At 41.1% G+C, this 23,316-nt stretch overlaps 1 protein-coding gene across 15 annotated transcripts in view; it reads right to left on the minus strand.

Moving 5' to 3' along the window:
- KIAA0825 (KIAA0825 ortholog) overlaps window positions 1–23,316 on the minus strand; it is a 448,051-nt gene that overhangs the window by 65,575 nt on the left and 359,160 nt on the right. Inside the window, exon 22 of one of the 15 annotated variants that reach the window (XR_007922664.2) lies at window positions 10,425–10,547. The exons of 13 other annotated variants lie outside the window; for them this stretch is intronic. The gene's annotated coding sequence lies outside the window, so the exon portion shown is untranslated. The remainder of the gene's footprint in view (window positions 1–10,424; window positions 10,548–23,316) is intronic. One more of the 15 variants, XR_007922665.2, reaches the window with a different exon arrangement.

Raw genomic sequence — 23,316 nt, forward strand, 5'->3', positions numbered from 1 at the left:
TCTGGTCTCCTATGTGGGTGGTAGAGGCCCAAGCACTTGTGGCCTCCCCCACTGCCTTCCCAGGCATGTTATCAGGAAGCTGGATTGGGAGTGGAGCAGCTAGGACTCAAACCAGAACGGTACTCTGATACGTGGGATGCTGCTGTCTCCTCTGGCAGTTTAACCTGCTACTCTACAACGCCAACCTCATCTCCCTTCCATTTCCTCTCAAGCAACCCCTGGGTTACACAGGATTATTTGTCATAAAACATTTTAGGCTTGAAGGGAAACTTAATAATCACCTCTTAGAACTAGAACACAGTGTCTCCTGAAATCCACTTGCCCACACAGAAAATCTAACTGAATTAGCTCATCCAATAGCTGGGGTAGGGGGAGGGATTAAATGAGATTTGGGGGTGTTTCACTCCTTTCCAGGCAATGGACAGGAGAGAAATAAACACACACACACACACATTCAAGATTTATTTATTTGAAAGGCAGAGTTAGAAAGAGAGAGAAAGAGAGAGAGCGAGCTTCCGTCCACTGGTTCACTGCCCAAATAGCCCATCAGCTATGGTTGGGCCAGGTGGAAGCCAGGAGCCAGGAGCTTCCTCCAGGTCTTCCACATGGGTGCAGGGTCCTAAGGACTTGGGCCGTCCTCTGCTGATTTCCCAGGTGCTTTAGCAGAGAGCTGGAACGGAAGTGGAACAGCTGAGACCTGAACTGGCACCCATATGGAAGCCTGCACCACAGGCTGCAGTTTCACCAGCTACACCACAGTGCCAGCCCCAAAAATATATTTTAATTGAAAATTCACTGATAATGTCCCATTCAATATTTCAAGCAAATTAGGAAGAAAAGAAGAAGGGGAGTGGTTGGTGTTATTTTCTGGGCAAGTGGGATCATTTACTTATTCTCTATATAAGCCTTGATCCCATTTATTATGTTGAGTAATAAGGAAAAACCACTTTCTCAATAGTGACAGAAGAGTGGAATAGGGACAAAAAAGCAAGATTTAGGTAGCTTGTGTTGTTCTCTAAGCAGGAAAGTCTGAATGAAATGTTACAAGGGACCATTTGTGACTGGTGATTGGTATGTTACTGTGCACTTTCTTGCAAAGGTACCCTCTTGCATAATTAGTTCTCTGGGGTCGGTGCTGTGGCATAGCAGGTAAAACTGCCACCTGTAGTGCCGGCATCACATATGGGCGCCAGTTCTTCCAACCCAACACTCTGCTATGGCCAGGGAAAGCAGTAGAAGATGGCCCCAGTCCTTGGGCCCCTGCACCCGTGTGAGAGACCCGGGAGAAGCTCCTGGCTCCAGATGGGCCCAGATCTGGCTGCTGCGGCCATCTGAGGAGTGAACCAGTGGATAGAAGATTCTCTCTCTCTCTGTAACTCTGCCTTTCAAATAAATAAATAGATCTTTAAAAACAATTCAAACACAATACAATAGTCTTAACTACAGTCCTCGTGCTGCACACTAAATCTCTAGCCTTATCGATGCTATATTATCTGCATCTTTGTATCCTTTGACCTTCCTTTCTGGATTTGTTTCTTAGCCTCCCCCAAATCTACATCTTGAGCAAATAATACCTTACTCTTTGTTGTTGTCGCTTTTTACTTTGAGAAGTCAATTTCACATCTCATCTTTACCATGCTCCCATCCTCTGAGATGGATGGTACTAATTATAAGACTTAACTAGAGACACAGTGAGACTTGGCCAGTGAGAGTGAGGGACTGGTCAGTTATCCGTGGTGCCATAGCCTGTGTCTCCTCGGTCCAACAACTGCGTTCTCTATAGCTGAAAAATAGACTCTGAGTAAACCACGCCTTCTTGTGAGCTCTCATTTGGGTCACGAGGATAATTTTGCTGAACAGAGCTTGATTGGTAATGGAACACACAGGTTAACCCAGTTCACCGCAGACAAAGGTGTTTTCAAAAGTTCATGAAAAAGTGCAATTAAAAGATAAGCTTATTTTGTGCAAAACCAGTTTGATATCTGTGTATAATTTCTCCACAGTGTTCTTCCCCCAGGAACTTTTGCAGACCCCTGTAATCTGTCCCCATGGGGGACAGGAGTCACAAGGGCAACTCTGTCTTGTCTGCCATGTGACAAACATTTTCCGAACATCACCCACCGTGTTCTAAGCATTCCTATCCTGTGCACATATGCCGAGTCTGAGGCTGACCTCTGACCCTGAGAGTGTGCCAGAAGGAACAGGGCAGCTACGCTTTCTTTTTTCTAAGCAAGCACCAGTGATGCCTTCATTAGTTATAACACTAAAAATTCTCTAACCAACAACATATGCTTGCTAATAATTTTTGTCTTGCAGAAATATGAATGTTTTCAGATGGGAGGCATTAAAAATGTCTCAGTTGAAGATTAATTCAGAGAAAACCCCTCTTTTGGATTCATCTCAACATCTATCAGGTGGCATTATTTTTCCAATAGTCTTTTACTCTTCTTTTGCATTCAAAGGAGCTTATGTCCAACCTATAATTATTTTCTGCTAATTAGAGTAATTCATGGTTAATTATTCAAAATGATTCCTCTTCAAAATCAAATCCATTTCTTGCCATGGCATTAAAAAAGATACAAATAAAAATATTATCACAATGCAAATTTCTGTCAGGAGAGAATGCATTTTTTATTTTATTTAAATAGAATTAAAATCTTTTTCCACCAGCAAGGATCCCACAATTCACTACTTGAATTAATTTGACGAGAGAAGGGCAAAGTGAACAATGAAGTGATGACTATACATGTTTTTAATGACTACTAAGGATTTGTCATATCGGCTATACAAGAGTAAGTAATTTTAGTATAGAAAGAAGAGTTACAAAGCAATGAGACCTAACAGTGGCCAAAGGCTAGTAACCAACCCATTAGCTTGGGACTCTGGGTATCCAAAGACGTACTCGGAGTGAGCTGTGCCCCTCTGTGGGTTCTCATTTGGGTCCTGCTGGATGGCAAAACTCCCTTTCCTGGGATTATCTGAGCCCTCCCCCCAATTTCTTTCTCTCTCTCTCTCTCTCTCTGCAAGAGGCATCTCCTTCCATCTTTTGTCTGCCTACAAAAGCCCTGGATCTTTTTGTCTCTGAGCCAGGATCATGATTTGCTTGCATCCTGTCTCTTTCCCCACCCTTACTTCTTCAGTTGGTTTGATTCTGATTGTCATATGAGGCCCTTCCTGAGTGGGCAAGGAAGGCCTCTGTCTAGACTTGTTTAGGTGACAGCCTTCACACACACACAACTCTGTGCAGTCAGATTGTCTACACAGACTTAGCGATACCTTCAGGGTACAAAGTCCTAAAGCTGGATGATCTCCTAAAGGCAGTGAAACACCAACTGTGTGTGACACAAGCAGGTCTACATATTAGATTCCAATGAACAGGGGAGAAAAAAGCGATAGATTCCTAAGTGTAAGAGTGAGGTAACTGGCAGCTACTTCTGGGATTCAGAAGACAAGATGAGAAAATAATAAACCTGGGAAGCAGTGAAATCATTACTGGAAGAAAGCGAGCTGCTTCATATTTTACCAGGACGGACCAGCATCGTGTTCTTCATCTGTAACTGGAAATCGTCAGAGGCAGGGCCTCTGGCAAGGGTGGAACCCTCCAGCATGCGACTCCTGACACAGGAGCCCGCTCTGTCTGCTCTTCTCTCCACTGTGTGAGGGTACAGAGAGAAGACAGCCTTCTGCAAAGCAAGAAGGGGGCCCTCACCGGACGCCAAGTGTGCTGATGCCCTGGTCATGGACTTCCTGGTCTCCAGGACTGTGGGAAACAGGTGTTTGAGGTTCAAGTCACCCTCTCTATGGTAACTTGTTATGGCAGCCTGAAGTAACACATGCCCCTAGGGGCAATAAGTTCAACTTTCATAAGAAAAATTACATATTACAAAGTTCTTCCTTCACATCCAGCTTCATAGCCATGAAAGAAACCAGAAGAAAAAAGAGGTATCAGTTAAGTGTCATAGTCTGTCCAAGGAATACACCCTTAGTCTTTTAAGGCCCTTTACTCTGGGCACTGTTGATCTCTGTAGAACAGCCTAAGCAAAACATGAATTCTACTGGTGATTTTCTTGAGCCTTTGACATCAGAATATCATTTCAATGTTACTGCTACTTGCATTTTTTATACCCTCAGCCACTTCAAATGGACATTAAATTCTACCAGAACATTAAATTCTACAGGCACCTGGCTTTAAAAGCCAAAATGCAGAATAGAAAACAGATCATTTTCTGTCCTCTCCCCTCACCTCAGAGGCAACCACTGGACACAAAGGTCTGCTTCTTCTGGTATTTGCCTCCCTATTTGTCAGAAGTCGTCTAACATTGTTATGTCTTGATTCACTGATTTGAGACGTTATCTGCTGACATTGTTATGGTGCAGCTGCTCTTCACCTTGAGGGTAAGAGTCCCCCAGATGTTATCCAGGACTCAGGCTTCCTGTCACGGGCTGCTCCTCTATCCTTAGTGTGTGGATCTTGTCTTCATGGCTGCAACTGCTTTCCTGGGAACTGTGCTCTGCAGGTGGCATCTGCATCTCCTTGACCAGAACTAAGTCATCTGACCTCCTCTGGACACAATGGAGTCTAGAAAAAGGAGCAGGTCAGTTTTCCAGCCTCCCACCAAAGAACTCGAAGGGAAAGGGGGTTCTGAATGCTTTTAGGATCAGTCCAGGGCCTGCCACAGTAACTATCCAAGCCTTTTTCAAATGCTCTCAATAGATCTGTTAGAAGCTCATCATATTTTCTGAATGTTTCAGCACATCAAAAAGTACATCAGAATGTTTTTCAATATTTTTCTGTGTCATGGCACACATAGAAAATGATATTGTGGGAAAATGGGAGGAAGGTCTTAAAGGCTTGGGGCCACTGGCCTGAGACTGCGACTGCTACATGGATGAGGGAACCAGTTTCCCCACACTTGTCATCCTCTCATAGCTCTTATCTATTGGTACCTGGGCATGTCCTAGACCCTCTAATCTATTGCCTAGGCCTGTAGGACAGTCACCATTCTGGGATTTCCTTTTGCTTCTCTCCTTTGTTAGGTCTTCTGTTTCCTGAATCTCTCTTCTTCTTGGATTATTCCTTATTTTACCAAAGCAGATATTCAAACACCGCTCTTTATTACTTAAAAATTCCTAAACAGTTGTTTATATTTGAAAGGGAGGGAAGGAGAAAGAGAGAAGAGAGAGAGAGATTGATCCTCACTGTTTTTCTTTTTTATTATTATTATTATTTTTTTTTTAAGGTCTTCCTTTGCCGTTGGTTCACCCTCCAATGGCCGCCACGGCCGGCATGCTGCGGCCAGCGCACCACGCTGATCCGATGGCAGGAGCCAGGTGCTTCTCCTGGTCTCCCATGGGGGAGACCCAAGCACTTGGGCCATCCTCCACTGCACTCCCGGGCCACAGCAGAGAGCTGGCCTGGAAGAGGGGCAACCGGGCCAGAATCCTGCGCCCCGACTGGGACTAGAACCCGGTGTGCTGGTGCTGCAAGGCAGAGGATTAGCCTAGTGAGCCGCGGCGCCGGCCTGATCCTCACTGTTTTACTTCTTCAGTATCCTCAACAGCTGGGGCCGGGCCAGGCCAAAGCCAGAAGTCTGAAAGTCACATGTGGGTGGCAGGGACAAAGCTCCTTGAGCCAAGACTGTTGCCTACCAGGGTGTGCATTTGCAGGGAACTAGGTGTGGGAACTAGCAGGGAACTGGGATGTGGTGTCCGAAGCAGTATCTTAACTGCTGCACCATACGCCCACTCCTGCATTATTTTGCTTTCTGAAGTTGGCTGAATACATAAGGAAGCAAGAAGAAAGGATGAATTATAGAACTTTATTTTAATCTAAACATCTGGAAAATTGTCTTGCTATGCTTTTACAAATGATTGCTGACTTTTGGTTTATATTTTTTGGTTTATATATTTAAAATGTTAATATTCTGATAATTACCTTCCTGGATGCATGTTCAAAGACTGTAAGAATTTTTATCATGACATTTAGAGAAAATATTAGAGATTGAGTAAACGTCCAGTTCTTATTTATGTATTTAGAATAGCCATGCCATGAAATACTTTGTAGCCACTTACATGGGGGTGTGGTGGACTCTCACTCATCTAGTTAGAGTTAACAGCTAACATGCTGGGAGCAATGGGATTATCTAATCTGTTCTAAGCCTGATTGTCAAAATCTGAGCAAATTCTTTTTTTTTTTTTTTGCATTTAAACATGTGAGCTGCTCTGGGCGTGGGGGGAATAAAGAACCATCATGAAAATATATGCAATGATATGACAAATAATAAAATAATACAGAATTATCAGAGATATAAGAAAATGAGCTGGATCACCAACTCATTGTGGCTACACAGAATTGCAGGCATTCACTTAAGAAGGTACATTAAGCTTTAGAGAAATGGTCAATGAAGCTTAGCACTAGAGAGTATGTATTGGCTGCTTTGACAGCAGAGACTTGTTTAATTTAAGGTGCAGCTATGTTGCATGTATACTTTACCGGGGCCATATTTTCTTTCTCAAGTATAATTCCAGCTGTTGCCTGTGGAATTTGTTTTTCCTTTCTTCCTTTATTACTTGGAGGGAATTAAGGTCATCTGATGTATTTTCACCCTATACATTTGAATTTGAGGCAGGACAATTCCCAGGGAGGGTTCTTTTGGAACTTCATTTTAGTTATGTTTTAATAAAGTCTTATTTGTATTGACTTCTGGGGCAGTATGGAATTCCCTAAATGATAAACTACTTGGGTTTACTTTTTAATGGAAGGATTTCAATTTAATATGATAGATTCAACTGTTGTTTTTCAGGTTTTATATGCATGCCTGGAAGCCTTTTAATAACCTGCAATAACAGACAAAATGAATCTGACTTTTATGGTGGACACTCTTGTAATTGATACTTCTACCAACTTGTGGTATTTATTTGTTTTGCCAAAAAAATAAAATGCATTTTTCCATCCTCGGGGAATAAAAAGAATGGAATTCCAATTTACTAAAAATTTGTGAGAGATTCCATACTTTCAATGAAAAAAATTCATACAGATCTATTTCTTGCTTTCTACACGGATGATCATTGAAAAACTCACAAAAAGCTTCTCTTTTCCTTGTCTTAATAAATTCATTTGCTTTTCTGAAAAAAAAAAGTAGTCAGGAACAGGGAGTGCTAAAATATTTTTAAAATACATCCACAAGTAGTTAACATTTGCATAGATTAAAATCCTGAATAAGAAATTATATTAATTCAACTTTTAAGATTATATATTTTCAATACTGAGAATGGTATTTCAGACACAGAAGTGACTCTGATAAAGGACAGAATTCTGTCTAAGGCCACAGAAGAGGAAGGAACAAGATATATAAGAATAGAGAATCTGCAGATTAACGTATTATGATTATTCTCTCCTACAGCACTGAAGAGCAGCTTTGAAAAGACCTAGTGTCCTCAGCTGTTTAAACTTATTTCTACTGTATCTCAGTCACATGTATTCTAACTCAAATTGACATGGTTCCCTATAAGGAATATTGGGAACACTCCTATATAGCGATGAGGCATTACTGAACAATATTTTTGGATGATAGACATAATGGAAATTTGAGATTGAAATGGCCTTTGCAAAGGAGTAGGTCATACCTATGAAAATACAAGCTAGGTATTTAAGTTTGCCTCTCATTCCTTGATTTCGAGCCACTTCAAGTGTTCATGTATTAGTCAAGTTGACACCTCAAGGATCCTTCATTTTTATGAAGATGTCAGCAAGCTGGTAACATTTTTGAAGGACCTATTTTTTTTCTTAAAATTTGTACCTTACTTTGCCCCAAGACTGCATATAATTTTTCATGATAGCTATAAGGCTAATGAAATACTGGGTGGGTTGAAGGAGGAGTGGTTCCAGCAGGTTAGGGTGGTGAAGCGGAGGTGGAGAAAAATGAGGATTTCAAGAATTTGCTGCAGTGATTAATGCATTGTCTCAGCCTCCAGAAGCAAACATACAGCAGCTGGCTACTAAGCATTGCTAAGAATGTGCAGAAAGAAAAGAAAATCACTGAGAGTTGTTACACGAAGAAACTAAGGCCCAATGCTTTTGTTTCTCTAATTTCTCTGTCCATGAAGGTACTTCAAAAAGAACAGAAACACAGCATTAAAATGTGTTGGTTTGGTGCAAAAATGTTTGAAATCCATGTATAGTTTATTTTTCATGATATACATTTTCCAGGAACTTTTTAAGACCCCATGTACATACAGCCAAGTTATCTACACACACACACACACACACACATAAACATACATACATATATATATATATATACACACACACATATATAAGCATATGTGCACCTATGTTCCACGTCTACTTTTTACCAGGACCATGTTTTCTTTCTAAATATATACAGGCAATCAAAGCCTATTTCACAGAGGTAGGTGTTTGGTGCAGTGGCTTAAGTCACCTCTTGGGATGGCTGCATCCCAAGTCCCAGTTGCTCTGCTTTAGATCCAGCTTCCTGTTGATGTGCATTCTGGGAAGCACTTGGTCCAAGTACTTGCGTCCACATCACCCATGTGGGAGACCCAGAGGGAGTTCTAGGCTCCTGGCTCTAGCCTGGCCCAGCTCTGGATCCTGCAGTCATTTGGGAGTAAACCAGCAAATTGAAGACCTCTGTATGTCTCTCTGTCTTTCAAATAAAATAAAAATAAGAGGATTTTTTAAAAAAATGTAAAGACTATCTCAAAGACTGCTGTGAGGCTAAATTTATATAAAACATACAAAAGCCATTCCAAGTTAGGCTATACAAAGATGGAAAGAAACATTGCCCATTGTGGATGTTATCTCTGCCATCTAAGACTCCCACAGGTTGCACAGCAGGCCAAGAGGGGCCAGGGGAGTGAGTGCAAAGGCTGAGCCCAAGTTTGGTGTGTATGAGGCAAAGAAAGCAGGCCAGCATGGTGGAAGCAGAGGATGGAGTTGTGGGAGCCTTCCTTGAACACTCAGGCAGGACATTCTTACCACTTTCTTCTCACTTCCCTGGGCACTGTCTTACTTCTTCATCTGGTTTCAAGTATATCATCATTTATGATTCCATTTGGGTGTGTAGCACCTGTTTTTACCAAATGCTGCTTGATGGACTCTGTTATACTGGACTTTGTACCTTGGAACTCCTTCGTACTCCCCACAGCACTGGGGAAAGGTTTTGTAAGAGGCAGTACAGTGAGATGGAGTTCAGTTATATAAACCTTCCTTCACAGCTGCAGAGAATAAACTTGAGACCCTCAGAGGTGAATGTTCCAGGCAGGAGGTGTCCCTGTAGATAAGCCCCTCCTGGTGATGAAAAGAAATTTGAGGACTGGGTCTTCGAGTCTTCTGTATTCACTGAGTCTCATTCCACACTGATGTCTCATAGAGTACGTCAACATGGCTGAAGCCCACTCAAAATTTGTTGAAGTTCATCAAATGATATATTTAAGAGTTATGCATGCCATTGTGAACAAATTTCTCCTCAAAATAAAGAACTGTAAACAAACTTTCACTGTAGCTAATGATATGTGTACTGAAATATTTAGGGAAAATTATATTGATGGCTGACAATGACTTTGAAATCCATTAAAAATAAAATGGATTGGGGTGAACATTGTGGTGTAGCCGGTAAAGCCACCACCTATGACTCCAGCATTCCATGTGAGCTCTGGTTCGAGTCTTGGATGTACCACTTCCAATCCAGCTACCTGCTAATGGTCTGGGAAAAGCACACAAAGATAGTTCAAATGTTTGGGCCCCTGCTACCCATGTGGGAGACCTGGATGAAGCTCCTGGCTCCTGGCTTTGGCTTGGCTCAGCCCTGGCCAATACAGCCATCTGGGGAGTGAACCAGCAGATAGAATATCTTTTTCTCTAACTCTGACTTTCAAATTAATGAATAAGTCTTAGAGAAAATTAAAATAGATTGATAACTGGGTGGAAAGATAGATAACTGAAAAGACAAATATAGCAAAATGGTAGAATCAGGTGATGGGTATTGAGGTATTGTCAAATTATTTCAACTTTGGTGTGTGTTTGAATTTTTCATAAAAAATTAGGGAAAAGCTAACTGAAATAACTAAAAATATTGACAAAATTATTTCATTTCTAGCCATTGTATTTTCAGTTTTATATAGGCCATGGATTAAGTCTATTAATTTAAGACTTTGGAAAGTGTCCCAGAAAGTAATATAGTCAGTCAAGGTCTCTATGCCTTCATAACTTAACCGTTTTGGTTATAATCATTTATACTTTTCAAATAAGGGCTATTTGTTTGATAAAAATTTCTTATCTAGAAAATTTAGAAAACATATACTAAAACATTAAATTATTAAAAAATTATAGTACTTTGTGATGCTTACTGATAAGTTATTTTCAAAAAGCCCCATATATTAGTTATTGGGCAGCACATCCTTACCTTACCATTTTGTCATGAATGATGCCAAAATGTACAGCAATAGAACATGGCAACAGTCTCTTCTCCAGCCTCACCCCTTGTCTCTCACATCCTCATCTTTCTTTCCCAGTCTCTTAATTTTTTCTGGTGTAGAGAAAGTGCATAGCTTGGGTAAACATAATATTTAAATGAGAGGAAAATGATGAACATTAATATAATATTAAAATTATATAACTAGACTTGCCTTTTTTCAGAATGAAATGTCTGAGCACAATTGTGCCATTACATAACATAAATAAAGATGAACAATTTTTCTCAGTTTGCAAAACTTTTGGTTTCTACTTTTTTATATCATTTATGTTCTAGACCATTTATTTTAATGTATTCCTTTTGTGAATGACAAAGTGTTTTTTAGTTTTTCTTTTAAAACAACAGAATGTGCATTCATATATGAATACTTTTTAAACTATAGGAAAAATGAGTGTAATGTCTATCTGAAATATACTTTTAACTTTGTTTGCATCAGTGACAACTGGTATCTTCCAAAAAGACTCAGAGTGACAGCAAGTGTCCCTGCTTCATCTGGGCCAACGTATGCAAAATGTCTGAAATCAGTGAAAGCTCTAGGTTTTCACAAGGTCTACCCAGGTGTCAATAGATATGAGAAACGAGCTCAGAGTTGTGCCTCAATGACTAGGTTGCACGCAGTTTAAGGCAGTCTTACCGGAACATATTGAGAGATTTGGCATTCTTAAAATCAAGCATATGTCACATCAGCATTCCTAGTACAAAGAATTTTGTTACTGTTCCTAAGCTCAACACAGCCCTCTGTGTGAAGGCACATCATTGCACCAAAGCTTGTGGAGCGAGCTATTCCGTTATGCTGAGCTATGCTGCAATATCATTTCGCTGCTGCCTTACTCACCTCTTTCCACACACTTGCCAATGGAAATTTCTGCCCTAGAAATTATACTGCAGCAGAGAGAGAAGAAAATACACGAGGCTGGATTCCATTTCTCGAGACATATCAATATGAAGCAGTGCCATTGTCTCTTCTGGAGACTGCTGAATCAATAAAACATAGGCACCTATGCCTTAAGGAGGCAGTAACTCTTTAACTTGCCCTTTATATTTACAATTACTTAATTACTTTATTTTGCCAAAAATAAAGGTCATTAAAATCATCTTGAAGCCTGACTCAAATTTCAGAAGTAGCTCGCAAGTTGTACAGTCTTTAACTATGTCCCATTTAACACATTTAATAGATGTAAAAGCTCACAAGTGATGATATAAAGGATAATTTACGCTTGCAATGCATTTTTGTCCAATTAATAGATTGCCTGTGTGTTGCATATTTTGCATGACAAAAGAGCAGAATATTAAACTGCCATTCATAATGAAAATGCACTTTGCAAATTAAAAGTGCCGAAACAGAAATTTTTCACCCTGTTTAGGAAATAAACAGTCCTTAACCAATTAAACTGCATTGTAATAATTCTATGATTTATTGCAAGTTGTTTAACTTTCAAAACTCGGCTAACCCATATTAAGGTCACAATCCATCATGTCTTGCTTGGAAAGCCAGCAAATAATGGCTGTTGTATTAGCTGCTTTTGATGATAGTATGAAAGAAGTATTAGCACTTGTCAACAAAACTGCTTACAACATAACATTAGCATGCATGGGCTGCTGTACCTATTTATTATTCTGGCAGCTTCACACATATTGTTACAAGCTTATAAAACATTTTGTCGGGTGGAAACCGAATGTACACTGTTTGGTTTTCTGATAGACTGGCAGCATAAATGTCTAGGCTGACTTAGTTTAGTTTAAGTGTAAATAGAGACACAAATTCTTCAACCTGTTCTCTTATTGATACTGAAAAGTGCTGAATTATTCAGCATCCAACTCTTCTGTTTGTGTCTATCACAGTTATCAATTACCCATCAGTCTTCTTGTCAAAACAGAATGGATTAATCTGGCTGAAAATAAGACAAATAAATGGATACTATCACAGGGGTGTGGGGTGCCAGACTGTCAAAGGGGAATCCAGGCAGTGACATTTGCCGTCGAAAATGTGATCTCTGGCTTAAGTGAGCAAATGATTCCCCTTTGCGAGCCAAGAATGCACTTAGCTCACCGTAAGTAAATTAATCTGGCTTCTTCAGCAGCTAATGCATTAGCACTGAGGTAATAGTTCGATTGACGAAATTCCTTCATGTTTAAATAATTTTGGTCATTCTTGTTGGTCCTCATGGGAGATGGAGATCTGTGCATTCAGACCCCTTCTCTTGGTAAGTAGAGGACTGCCTGGTGAATAAATGGGGCCCTTTAACAATGAAGTCATTGCGGCTGGTTTTCTACCGCTTCATAGCTCTCAGCTGATGTGATACCAAGTAACTCTTTGCCCAGATGGCTGGTGGAGCCCATCCAGCATCTGCAAAGTCCATCCCTGTTTTCTTTCCCAAACATTTTATTTGGAAATCTTGTTTGGCAAACTTCCAGAGACTCTGCCTGTCTGTTCAAAGAACATATTTCCAATCTATCCCATTTGCCCCCTCTGTACGAAAAGAGCCAGCAAAGTGCCTTCTAATTTGGCACGAGAACCGCAGCCACAGACTGAGGCAAGTTTTCGGTTGCTAGCCAAAAACTGACAAGAATTTTATCTTGGATGTTTCCATACTGGACTGTTTTACACAGTCATTACTAACATCCGAAGCTTTTACATCACGACAGGATCGAAGCTCCCCAATCTGTATCCACTGATGGCTTCACTCTGCAGAAGTTCCCTCTTGTTCTTATCTTCCCAGACATCTCATGCACTACCTTTCTCAGACACAGTTCCTACTTGGACTGTGGGGTGGACAGCAATTAAAGGAGAACTACCTGCTCGGAATGGCTCCATTCACTCCATGAATCAACACATTCCTTTAGAATGAATCACCGTCTTTTCTATTCCCAGTAGATTGTGCAAAGAATTTTAAGCATTAAAAGAGAAAAAAACCCAGAAACTCCTCCTACATTTGTGGAGTTCGAAAGAGGTCATATTAATAATTAAATTCCAGGTACAACCTCTACTCTTCTCTTAAAGACTTAGACAGACTGGAAATTTCTGTCTCACATTCCCAGAACATTACCTCAAATTTCTCCTCAATGTAAATCAGGTTCCCAGAACTTCAACATTAAAAAGAAATGCACTAATTGGCTTGGTTGCAACTCACCTTCACTGAAGTTCATTCCCTTGGTATACAATCCCAAGGCTACTTCACTGAAGGCAGCTGCTTGAAATGTGCAAACACTAAGCTTTCTCTTGAAACAGGCAGGTTTTCTTTTTTTTTCTGTTAGCAGTCAATTGATTGTTTTAACTTTTTTTTTTAAACTTTTATTTAATAAATATAAATTTCCACAGTACAGCTTTTGGATTACAGTGGCTTCCCCCCGCCCATAACTTCCTTTACACCCGCAACCTTCCCATCTCCTGCTCCCTCTCCCATCCCATTCACATCAAGATTCATTTTCAATTATCTTTATATACCGAAGATCAATTTAGTATATATTAAGTAAAGATTTCAACAGTTTTCACCCACACAGAAACACAAAATGTAAAGTGCTATTTGAATACTAATTATAGCATTAATTTACATTGTACAACACATTAAGGACAGAGATCCTACATGGGGAGTAAGTGCACAGTGACTCCTGTTGTTGATTTAACAAATTGACACTCTTGTTTATGGCATCAGTAATCACCCAAGGCTCTTGTCATGAGTTGCCAAGGCTATGGAAGCCTTTTGAGTTTGCCAACTCCGATCTTATTTAGACAAGGCCATAGTCAAAGTAGAAGTTCTCTCCTCCCTTCAGAGAAAGGTACCTCCTTCTTTGATGGCCCATTCTTTCCGCTGGGATCTCACTCGTGGAGATCTTTCATTTAGTTGTGTTTTTTTTTTTTTTTTTTTTTTTTTTTTTTTTTTTTTTTGCCAGAGTGTCTTGGCTTTCCATGCCTAAAATACTCTCATGGGCTCTTCAGCCAGATCCGAATGCCTTAAGGGCTGATTCTGAGGCCAGAGTGCTATTTAGGACATCTGCTATTCTATGAGTCTGGTGTGTATCCCACTTCCCATGTTGGATCATTCTCTCCTTTTTAATTCTCAGTTAGTATTAGCAGACACTAGTCTTGTTTATGTGACCCCTTTGACTCTTAATCCTATCATTATGATCAATTATGAAACTGATCACTTTGACTAGTGAGATGGCATTGGTACATGCCACCTTGATGGGATTGAATTGGAATCCCCAGGCATGTTTTTAGCTCTACTGTTTGGAGCAAGTCCGATTGCGCATGTGCCAAACTGTACATCTCCTCCCTCTCTTATTCCCATTCTTATATTTGATTGTTTTAACTTTGAATCTTTCTCCTTCCTTTTATAAGAAAATAACTCATCTGGGTGGAAAGGTAGCACTGTAAACAATTTTGCATGGCCTAAAACTAAGTTAATTGACAGGTACTTCTAATGTCCTGCCTCTAAATTCCAGATGTCCTTTCCTTCTCTCAAGGAACATTTCAAAATATATGGCTGGCATTCCAAGAGGAACTTGTTGAAGTCGAAACAGTCTCCCCACTGGTTTTCTTTTTACAAAATCCCAATCGGTTATGGTGTCCTGTAGAGGAAACCTTTACAAGGTCTCTTCTGCTAGTTTCTTTTCTTTCGTTCTTTCTTTTCTTTTCCTTTCCTTTTTTTTAAAAGATTTTTACTTATATGAAAAGTAGAGTGACAGAAGAGAATGAGAGATGGAGAGACACAGATCTTCCACTGGTTCACTCCCCAAATAGCTGCAATGGCTGGGCTGGGCCAGGCTGAAGGCAATAGCCAGGAATTCCATCTGTGTCTCCTATGTGAGTGGCTGGGGTCCAAGTACTTGGTCCATCTTCCGATGCTTCCTCAAGTGTATTAGCAGGGAGCTGGATTAGAAGTGGAGCAGCTGGAAGTTGAACTGGTGCTCTGCTATAGGATGCTGGCATTGCAAGCAGCAGCTTAACCCCCTGTGCCACAACGCAAGCTCCTGTTGATCTCCTTTCAATGGCCACTGCCAGATGTTTATTCCTTCTCTGCTGATTCATTCAGATGCCCATGTATGCCTCAGATATTTTTTACTTTTTTTTAATTTATTTATTTAGTTGAAAGGGAGAGAGAGAGAAAAAAAGAGAAAAGGAAAGAGAAAGATAAAGAGATACATGGGAGGGAGGGGGCAAAATGGTCCCATAATGCTGGTTCATTTCTAGAATAGTCACAATGGTCGGCACTGGGCCAGGGCTGGGCTGAAGTCTGGAGCTGAGAATTCAACAAAGGTCTTCCACCTGTGTGGCAGGAACCCAGTTACTTGAGCCATTAGCCAGCTGCCTCCCAGGATCTACATCAGCTGGATGCTCAAGTGAGGCGCCAGAGCTGGAAACTAAACTATGTGGGATGTGGGCATTTTAACTGCTGGGATGCGTGTGTGCCCCAGTTCAACCATTTTTGCATGCCTAATCTGAGTGATCCCTCCTAGCCTGGCCTCAGCACTGGTTCTGCTGTGTGCTCTGCCCTCTTGCCTCCTTTCAGTCTCAGTTCAGATGACACTTCCTGCACATTTCTTATTCCCTCACCCATGTTGATTTTGTACTTTAAGTCCCCTGAGCCTGTCTCTGTTGCCCTCCTCACAACATGGAAAAAGTCCTGTTTCTGTCTCTTACTAGCCTCTTATTAGTGTGACTGTGGGCAAGTTCTGTGATCCGACGAAGCCTCAGATGATCCTTTAAAATTAGGGATTTAATACTCCATGAAGTGTGAGCATGAAATGAATGAATGGATGCAAAGCACTTAGAAGGTTGCCTGGCACACAGTGAACACTCATCCATCCAGTCCTTGCTGGTTAAATTACTGACTGTGGTGTGCAGTTAGAAATACTCGTTTTGACATGTGTATCTTTAGAGATAACAATTGCAATTGTTTTTGGTGTTTCTAAGGGACTTGAATCCACGCTTTGATTCTGCATGGTTGGCCAGGATATAGAACTCTAGCTGAACACTCTGGAGCCATGCTGCCTGGCTTTCGATCCTGGCCCTTAACTTGCTAGCTCAGACTCTTTTAAAAATGTAAAGCCAGGCAGTGAAGTATCTACAATTCATGGGTAGTGGTTAAGATGACCAGGATGTAAAATGCTCAGGAAGACCCCCCCTCCACCATAACAGAGCTCCTTGTTAAACTCTAGGGGCTCCAGTATTCTTCTTGTTCTAATTCTAGGTGGTGAAAAAGGGTCACTAAATTCAATGCATGATCCCTGCTGAAAGGATTTCCCGAGTACCCCTTCTTCCAGTCCCATGCTATTTTGTGTCTCTTCAACTGACTAAAATCTGCCCTACCGCGCTGTCCACACAATCACTTCTCAGAGGGTCCACATGCTCCAGTCACCCCTCTCCCCAGCCTTCAGAGTGCTTCCTTACACTTCCCCTCCCCTGCATGTTTACCGCGCCCTCTCACTGAAATGCTTTATTCATCCTCTGACACCACAGTGATTGCCCTTCCAGGTCCATTCATTCCCAGAGTGTTTCAGAGAGGTCACACTCTTTCTGGCCTTGTATCTTCCCTCACACTGATGTCTCCCTCACCTGCACCCAGCTTCTAGAAACATCCTCCCTATGTGCATCCATCCCTCTAGGTTTATGAAGCTTGCCCTGGCGTGAGCATTTGGCTGAGCGGTTAACATGTTGGCTGAAACACTTGCATCCTACATGAGAATGCCTGGGTTCGATTCCCAGTTCCGCCTCCTTGCTGCAGCTTTTTGCCAAAGTAGACTCGGAGGCAGCAGGTGATGCCTCAAGTATTTGGGCTTCTGCCATTTCCATCAGAGAGCCATTTGGGCCAGGCCAAAGCTGGAGCCAGGAACTCCAACAGGGTCTCCCATGCAGATGGCAGGGGCCCAAGTACTGTCTCATCTTCTGCTGCTTTCCCAGGGGGCATTAGCAGGAACCTGGATCAGAAGCAGAGCAACTGGACTTGAACCAGACTTTGAAATGGGATGCAGGTGTCCCAAGAGGACAGATCACACCCGGCACCACAAACAGCTGCTTAACCTGCTGTGCAACTATGCCAGCTCCTAAATTTGTCGTTTAATTTCATTTTCCCACTAATTGTTGAAGTATCCTCATACATATAAGTATACATTGACATCATTATCATTACTCTACAGATTTAGGTTTATGTTGGGTACATATGCTTCCATTTAATATCCCCCAGCAAACAATTCATTCGTTAAGAGTAGTGCACACAGTAACCTTAGTATTTGCAAACTCAGCTAGGTGCTTTGCCAGAAAAGCTTTGGAGTCCAAAACTTAGTAGTTGTCCAGAGCTGATTAATAATGGAATATTAATAATATTGCTTTCTCCTCTCTCTCACATTTGAAGAAGTTAAGGCAGGTGTTTTTTTGTTTGTTTGTTTTGTTTGTTTGTTTTTTTTTTTTTTTTTTGCAAGATACCCACTAAGAACTTATCCCTGGAGCTGTGACCATTATCATGCCAAAGTGAGTCTCAGCAGAAGTGACCTCCATATTTAAAATAAGTCCTTCAGCAGACACTTACTCTGGTTGAGCATTTCCAGACTTTGGTCAAGAAAGGAGAGCTAAGTGATTTAAAACTGAAGCCTGTTTTCAAGCAGAGTTTCTGAATAGAGAAATCATAACAAAATATCTAACTCCCAGGCTCAAATCTGGCTTGTGTTCTCTCTCCCCCATCTCCCTCTGTTTCCTTCTTTTTCTCTCCACCTTGACAGTCTGAATGGACAAGTTCTAGATCATTCCTGGATCACGCGTCTGCTTCTTGCTATAAACACTCTCATCATCCCGGTGGATAATCTAATCTCTTGAGTCGCAGTGAGAATGCAGGGTTAAACTGCTTCTGTGGGCAGGATGCAACTGAGGAAATTCTAAGCCTAGTATGACTAATATATGGCTGAAATGCAGTCTATCATGTATGGTGCTGGAGAAAGCTTGTCCCTTCCAGGAGTCATCTTTGCGTATAAAAGAGGTCTTGGGAAACCCCATTTCTTACCACTGGCTCCTGGGAGAGGGCAGTGCGAAACATTTTCCTGCCTTCTCTTTAAAGTCTTAATAGAAAGGCTGTTAAGAGTTTCTGACTCAGCGACTTCCCCAGTTACCCACTCCTTTAAAGAGGTTTAAATGTGACCTCCACTCTGCACAACAGAGATTCACAATCAGACTCCAGTGTGCAAAGCCTAATCTTAGGGGAAACTGCGTGCATCATGTCAGAATAATGGTATTTCAGTGCTACAATGAGATTTCTCTCCAATATATATAAAAACAGACTCCGAGAGAAAGTCTTCAGGAGTATTTGATTGTTCTGATGAGACAATAAAATATGAGGTTGTCCTAATAATAGGGAGCTGCCTTTCTCCTTCTGGCAGGAAAAGGTAAAGCAAAGTATCTTCCTAAGTGGCCAAGTGGCCAGGCGCTTCTTTCTCCTAATCCCAGAGTCCGTAGTTTTGAAGTGGAATTCCCAGAGCGATAGTATTGACTGCACGTTGGTAAGGATGATAGTAATAATACAGCATGTGTCTCAGAGGATCAGAAACAATGAGCTTATTATTGTAAACCAAATTCCCTCCTCCACTCCTTCTTCCCAGTTTCTTTCATCTGCCACACCCAAATTGGACAGGTGTATGGGTGCTTGGGAATGGGATGGGTCCGGAGGGATGATGTTTACTAAGTAAACCAATAGAATTCCATAGGCACCTTGTTAAAGAAGTTGCATACTTACAAGGGAATCTTCAAAAAGTTTATGGAAAATGGGTGTTATAAAAAACCTATGCAAAGATTTCAAGTTTTTGGGGGTAGGGGTATTGGTGTTGTGGAACAAGAGGTTAAGTCATTGCCTACAGGGTGAGATCCCATATCAGAGTACAGGTTCAAGTCTTGGCCACTCTGCTTCTGATCCAGCCTCCTGCTGATGTGCCTGGGAAGGTAGTGGAGGATGATACAAGTACTTAGGCCTATCCACGCAGGAGACCAGAATGGAGTTCTGGGTTCCTGGCTTTGACCTGGCCCAAGCCTGGACATTGTAGTCATTTGAGGAGTGAACCACCACATGGAAATTCTCTCTCTCTGACTCTCCTTCTCTCTCTCTCTCTGCCACTCTGCATTTCAAATAAATAAATCTTCAAAATATTAATTTTTTGGCTTCCAAATAAGCTTATCTTTTAATTCTATTTGCCTATCAATGCTTTGAAGGCCCCTTGTAATGTTTAGCTGTGTAGTAATTGCCCCATTGTGTTCCTGCACTACTCTAGCAGAATTCTGTCATTGTCATGATGCCTCCATAGATGTAAAACACAATATAGCAGACACCAATGATCCCATACAGTCCTCATCTCCATTCCATGAGGTAGACACTGATATTTTTATATCTAAACAAAACCCAAGAGCAGAGGGGACACACAATCAGTAAGCAGCACAATCAAGGCTCAGACCCAAAACTCCATAACTGCAAAGTCCTTCCACACAACACCATGCTGACTTAGCTGTATAGGGCTGGCTAGGAAAAAAAAGATAGCATTACCCTAAGAAGTGACATAGACCAGCATGGGAGGAAAGTGGAAGGAAGTTGGTCCTTCCCTTTGCTCCACTTTCACAGCTCTCCTGTATCTCTTTATGGTGCTTACCTTATTCATTCTCCCTATCTTTATAGTTCCCATTTTCATAATTAATGATAGGTAGGAAAACTAGTCCCTGAGATAGGAGTCAGAGGCAAAGGCACACAGCTGCCTACTTGGTGGAATGTGGGGGAAGCCCCTTCGGGACCCGCATGTAGAATAGTACTTTGTTCATCTGCCACAGTCGCAGAGACTTCCCCGGTCTCTAAAAGTTCTCTTCCAATGTGGCCACGTTCATTGCTATTGACAACTGTCCCCAAGATTTATGTGCCCAAGGCCATCAATCACAGGACATACCACTCTCAGTTGGTAATAAAGAAGCAGGAAAGGTTTAAACAAGCCCTTTGTAGGCAGGGAACAGAGCAAGAGAGAAACTTTTATTTTTTTTGGGAAAGGCAAACTGAAAGGGGTTGGAAGCCAGGAAGGAGGTCTCGGGCATGGGGTTCTGTGGAAAGTTATCTTCAAGTTCAGCCTTTGAGTTTGCACAGACCCAGGTGAAATGAGCCATGTAAGACTTTGGAATAGGTTCCATTTCAGCCTGGTTGTGAGGAAGCCTTCCCCAGCTCCCCCAGACCAGGGTGTGAGTCTCCATTCTGGGTGGAGATACAAGCAAATACTTGCACTTCTTGTCACAACACACCTCATCTTGCTGTCAGTATCCAATTCTATCACTTACTCCAAAGTTCCTTTAGTGTCTTCACTCATTCATTTGAGGCCTAGTTCTAAAGCAAGTAGAAAGTTCTAGAGGAAAACCACACAGATTAAAACATCCAGAATAGTTGGATTTCTTTTTTTCATGTTTAATTTGGAGGTCCTTTGTGACTTGAGCATGGGCACTTCTACCTCAGGGTTCTAGAGTTTAGTAAATGATGTGTAGTTAACTTTCAGTAGAGAAAAGAGTAGAGGCCATGGAATTTACTGGGAAAAATATAAAGGTAGATAATAAATATATTTTTAAATGTTTTTGAGGAAAGACTAAAATTTCTTAGAAGTTTTTCATTTTTGCTAGGTTACCAAGAACATGACTCATAATCCCACCACTGACTCAAAAAACTGTACAGATAGATATGTGTATGACTCGAAGTGTGGATGATTTGGGGAAGCAAAAAAAAAAAAAAAAACCCAAATGTGGTAAAATGCAAGAAGTGGAGTATGCAAATAGAAGAATCATGAACTACTGGATCTTAAAGCATTGCTAAAATGCAAAAAGAGTGCCAGGTAAGAAGGAGGTTGACAATGATTTTCAGAACTGATAACTCTTCCTGAAGAAAAGTCAAGAAACAAATAGCAAAAACCCCTCACATAGATTTCTGGACAATCTGTCAGCTCAGTCAATACCTGTCTTAAATTATAAAATCACCTCTTTGTCCTGACCAGAGAAACTGTGTTCTGATTTGACACAATTAAACCCATGCTGGCCAGATTCTGTCACAGGACCCCTTAACTCACTGCCCTGGTCATCACTGGACAAATCATTATGGGCATCAGCAAATGGAACTAGATCCGCCTGGAGGAAAGGTCATCGGTGAATAACAGCTTAGAGCAAGGCCCCGTTGCAACTCTGAACCGTGGTGTACAGTGTTGGGCCACTCACAGCGTGATTCCTGGCAACACAGAACTTGCTATGACCTAGAATGTAGTAGAAACTGGATGTCAGTCTCTGGACCCCTTACTGAGAGGCAGCAGAGGAAGAGTAGTTACTGAGCCACAGAGAGGCCTTGGTGCATATGGGTTCACTTCTAATGCACTCATCAGCACACACCTGACAACGCTATGCACTGTCGTACTCTGAGGAACAATCCTGCAGTAGCCTTTCCACTCCTCTGTTACGTAAATCCTGCTGGGGTTACAGAGAGCATGTAAGATTTCTATTTTACTTCCTTAAATAAACCTGCATTTTCAAACTGCTAGAACCCATTGAAATTGTCATTCTGTACATTAAAAAAATTGTTGCACATAAGCAATTCCATGGGATTTGACTTAACTGTTTAATGGTCACATAGATTCATATTATAATATAATTGTGGGAAGAAAGCATGAATTAAAAGGTGAACATTAACATTTTTTTTCCCAAGGAAAAGTCCTACTGGGTTAAAAGAGAAGGAAAATTCCATGTAGCTGCAATCAGTACTTGTGAAATATCTAATCGGAGGGTGCTATGAAGAGTACACTATACACAGACAAGACCATCACTACCCTTGAGGAATTTATCAACCGTATGTGAGGATTTGGCTAAACAGAGAAAAATCAGTGTTTCTATTTTTTACATGGCAGACAAAAATGGCTGTATTGTGAAGTGTGATGAAACTTTCCTGAAGTACACAGATGCCAGTGACACACATACCTAAAAATACCACTTACTATCCCTATATTATATGCTCCCCTGCCTCGACAGTCCATGCCCCCATGCACTCCTGCAGTAATGGCCCTCTTTCCAGCAGTGGATACATAATTTACGGCACCAAAGAGGGGTTTCTTGTGAAGAAGTTGAGAATTTCAAGGTGGCGACAGCAATGCATTAAAAGGAGGTCCTCCCAGCATGAGACCCTGTGTAAACCACCGAGGGCTGGGGGTTGCATGCCCATGAAACCAGTTCTGCTTCTTTCCCTTTCTCATACATGCCAAGTTCATCCCCACTCGAGCTTTGGCACTAGCTGCTCCTCTCTGCTTGGAGGAGAAGCTCATGTCTCAGCTCAGCTACCTCCTTAGCAAGACCTCCCTCGACACTCTTGTGTAGAGGAGGTCCTTTTGTGAGTCACATTCTGTGATAATCACACTATTTTGCCCCCCCCATATGTTCCTTTGTTTTTTTTCTTGCTAATTTACTTATAAATTTATAAGTATAAATTTCTATTATTTATTTACCTTCCAATGAAATGTAAACACAACAGAAGTGGCTTTATCTCATACACATACTGTTGTTCATATGGCTCTTAAAACAGTAGTTATCACAAAAAAGTGTCCAGTAAATATGTTTTTGAGAACAAATAAGGCTATTTATAAATTAATTTTAATTTATAAAAATGCACGGTTTTCAAGTTTTATGTGTTCCAACAGACTCAACTAACTTACATTACATGTATATAAACACACACATGAATCAATAAATTTCAAAACTTTAACTCATGTGATATATTAAAAAATGGGAGCCTCATTAATTCACTTTTGATTACTAAATGATTGCTCTTTAGAAATCATACTACTTTCTAAA

This window comes from Oryctolagus cuniculus, chromosome 14 (genome assembly GCF_964237555.1).
Source record: "Oryctolagus cuniculus chromosome 14, mOryCun1.1, whole genome shotgun sequence".
Lineage (NCBI taxonomy): Eukaryota > Metazoa > Chordata > Mammalia > Lagomorpha > Leporidae > Oryctolagus > Oryctolagus cuniculus.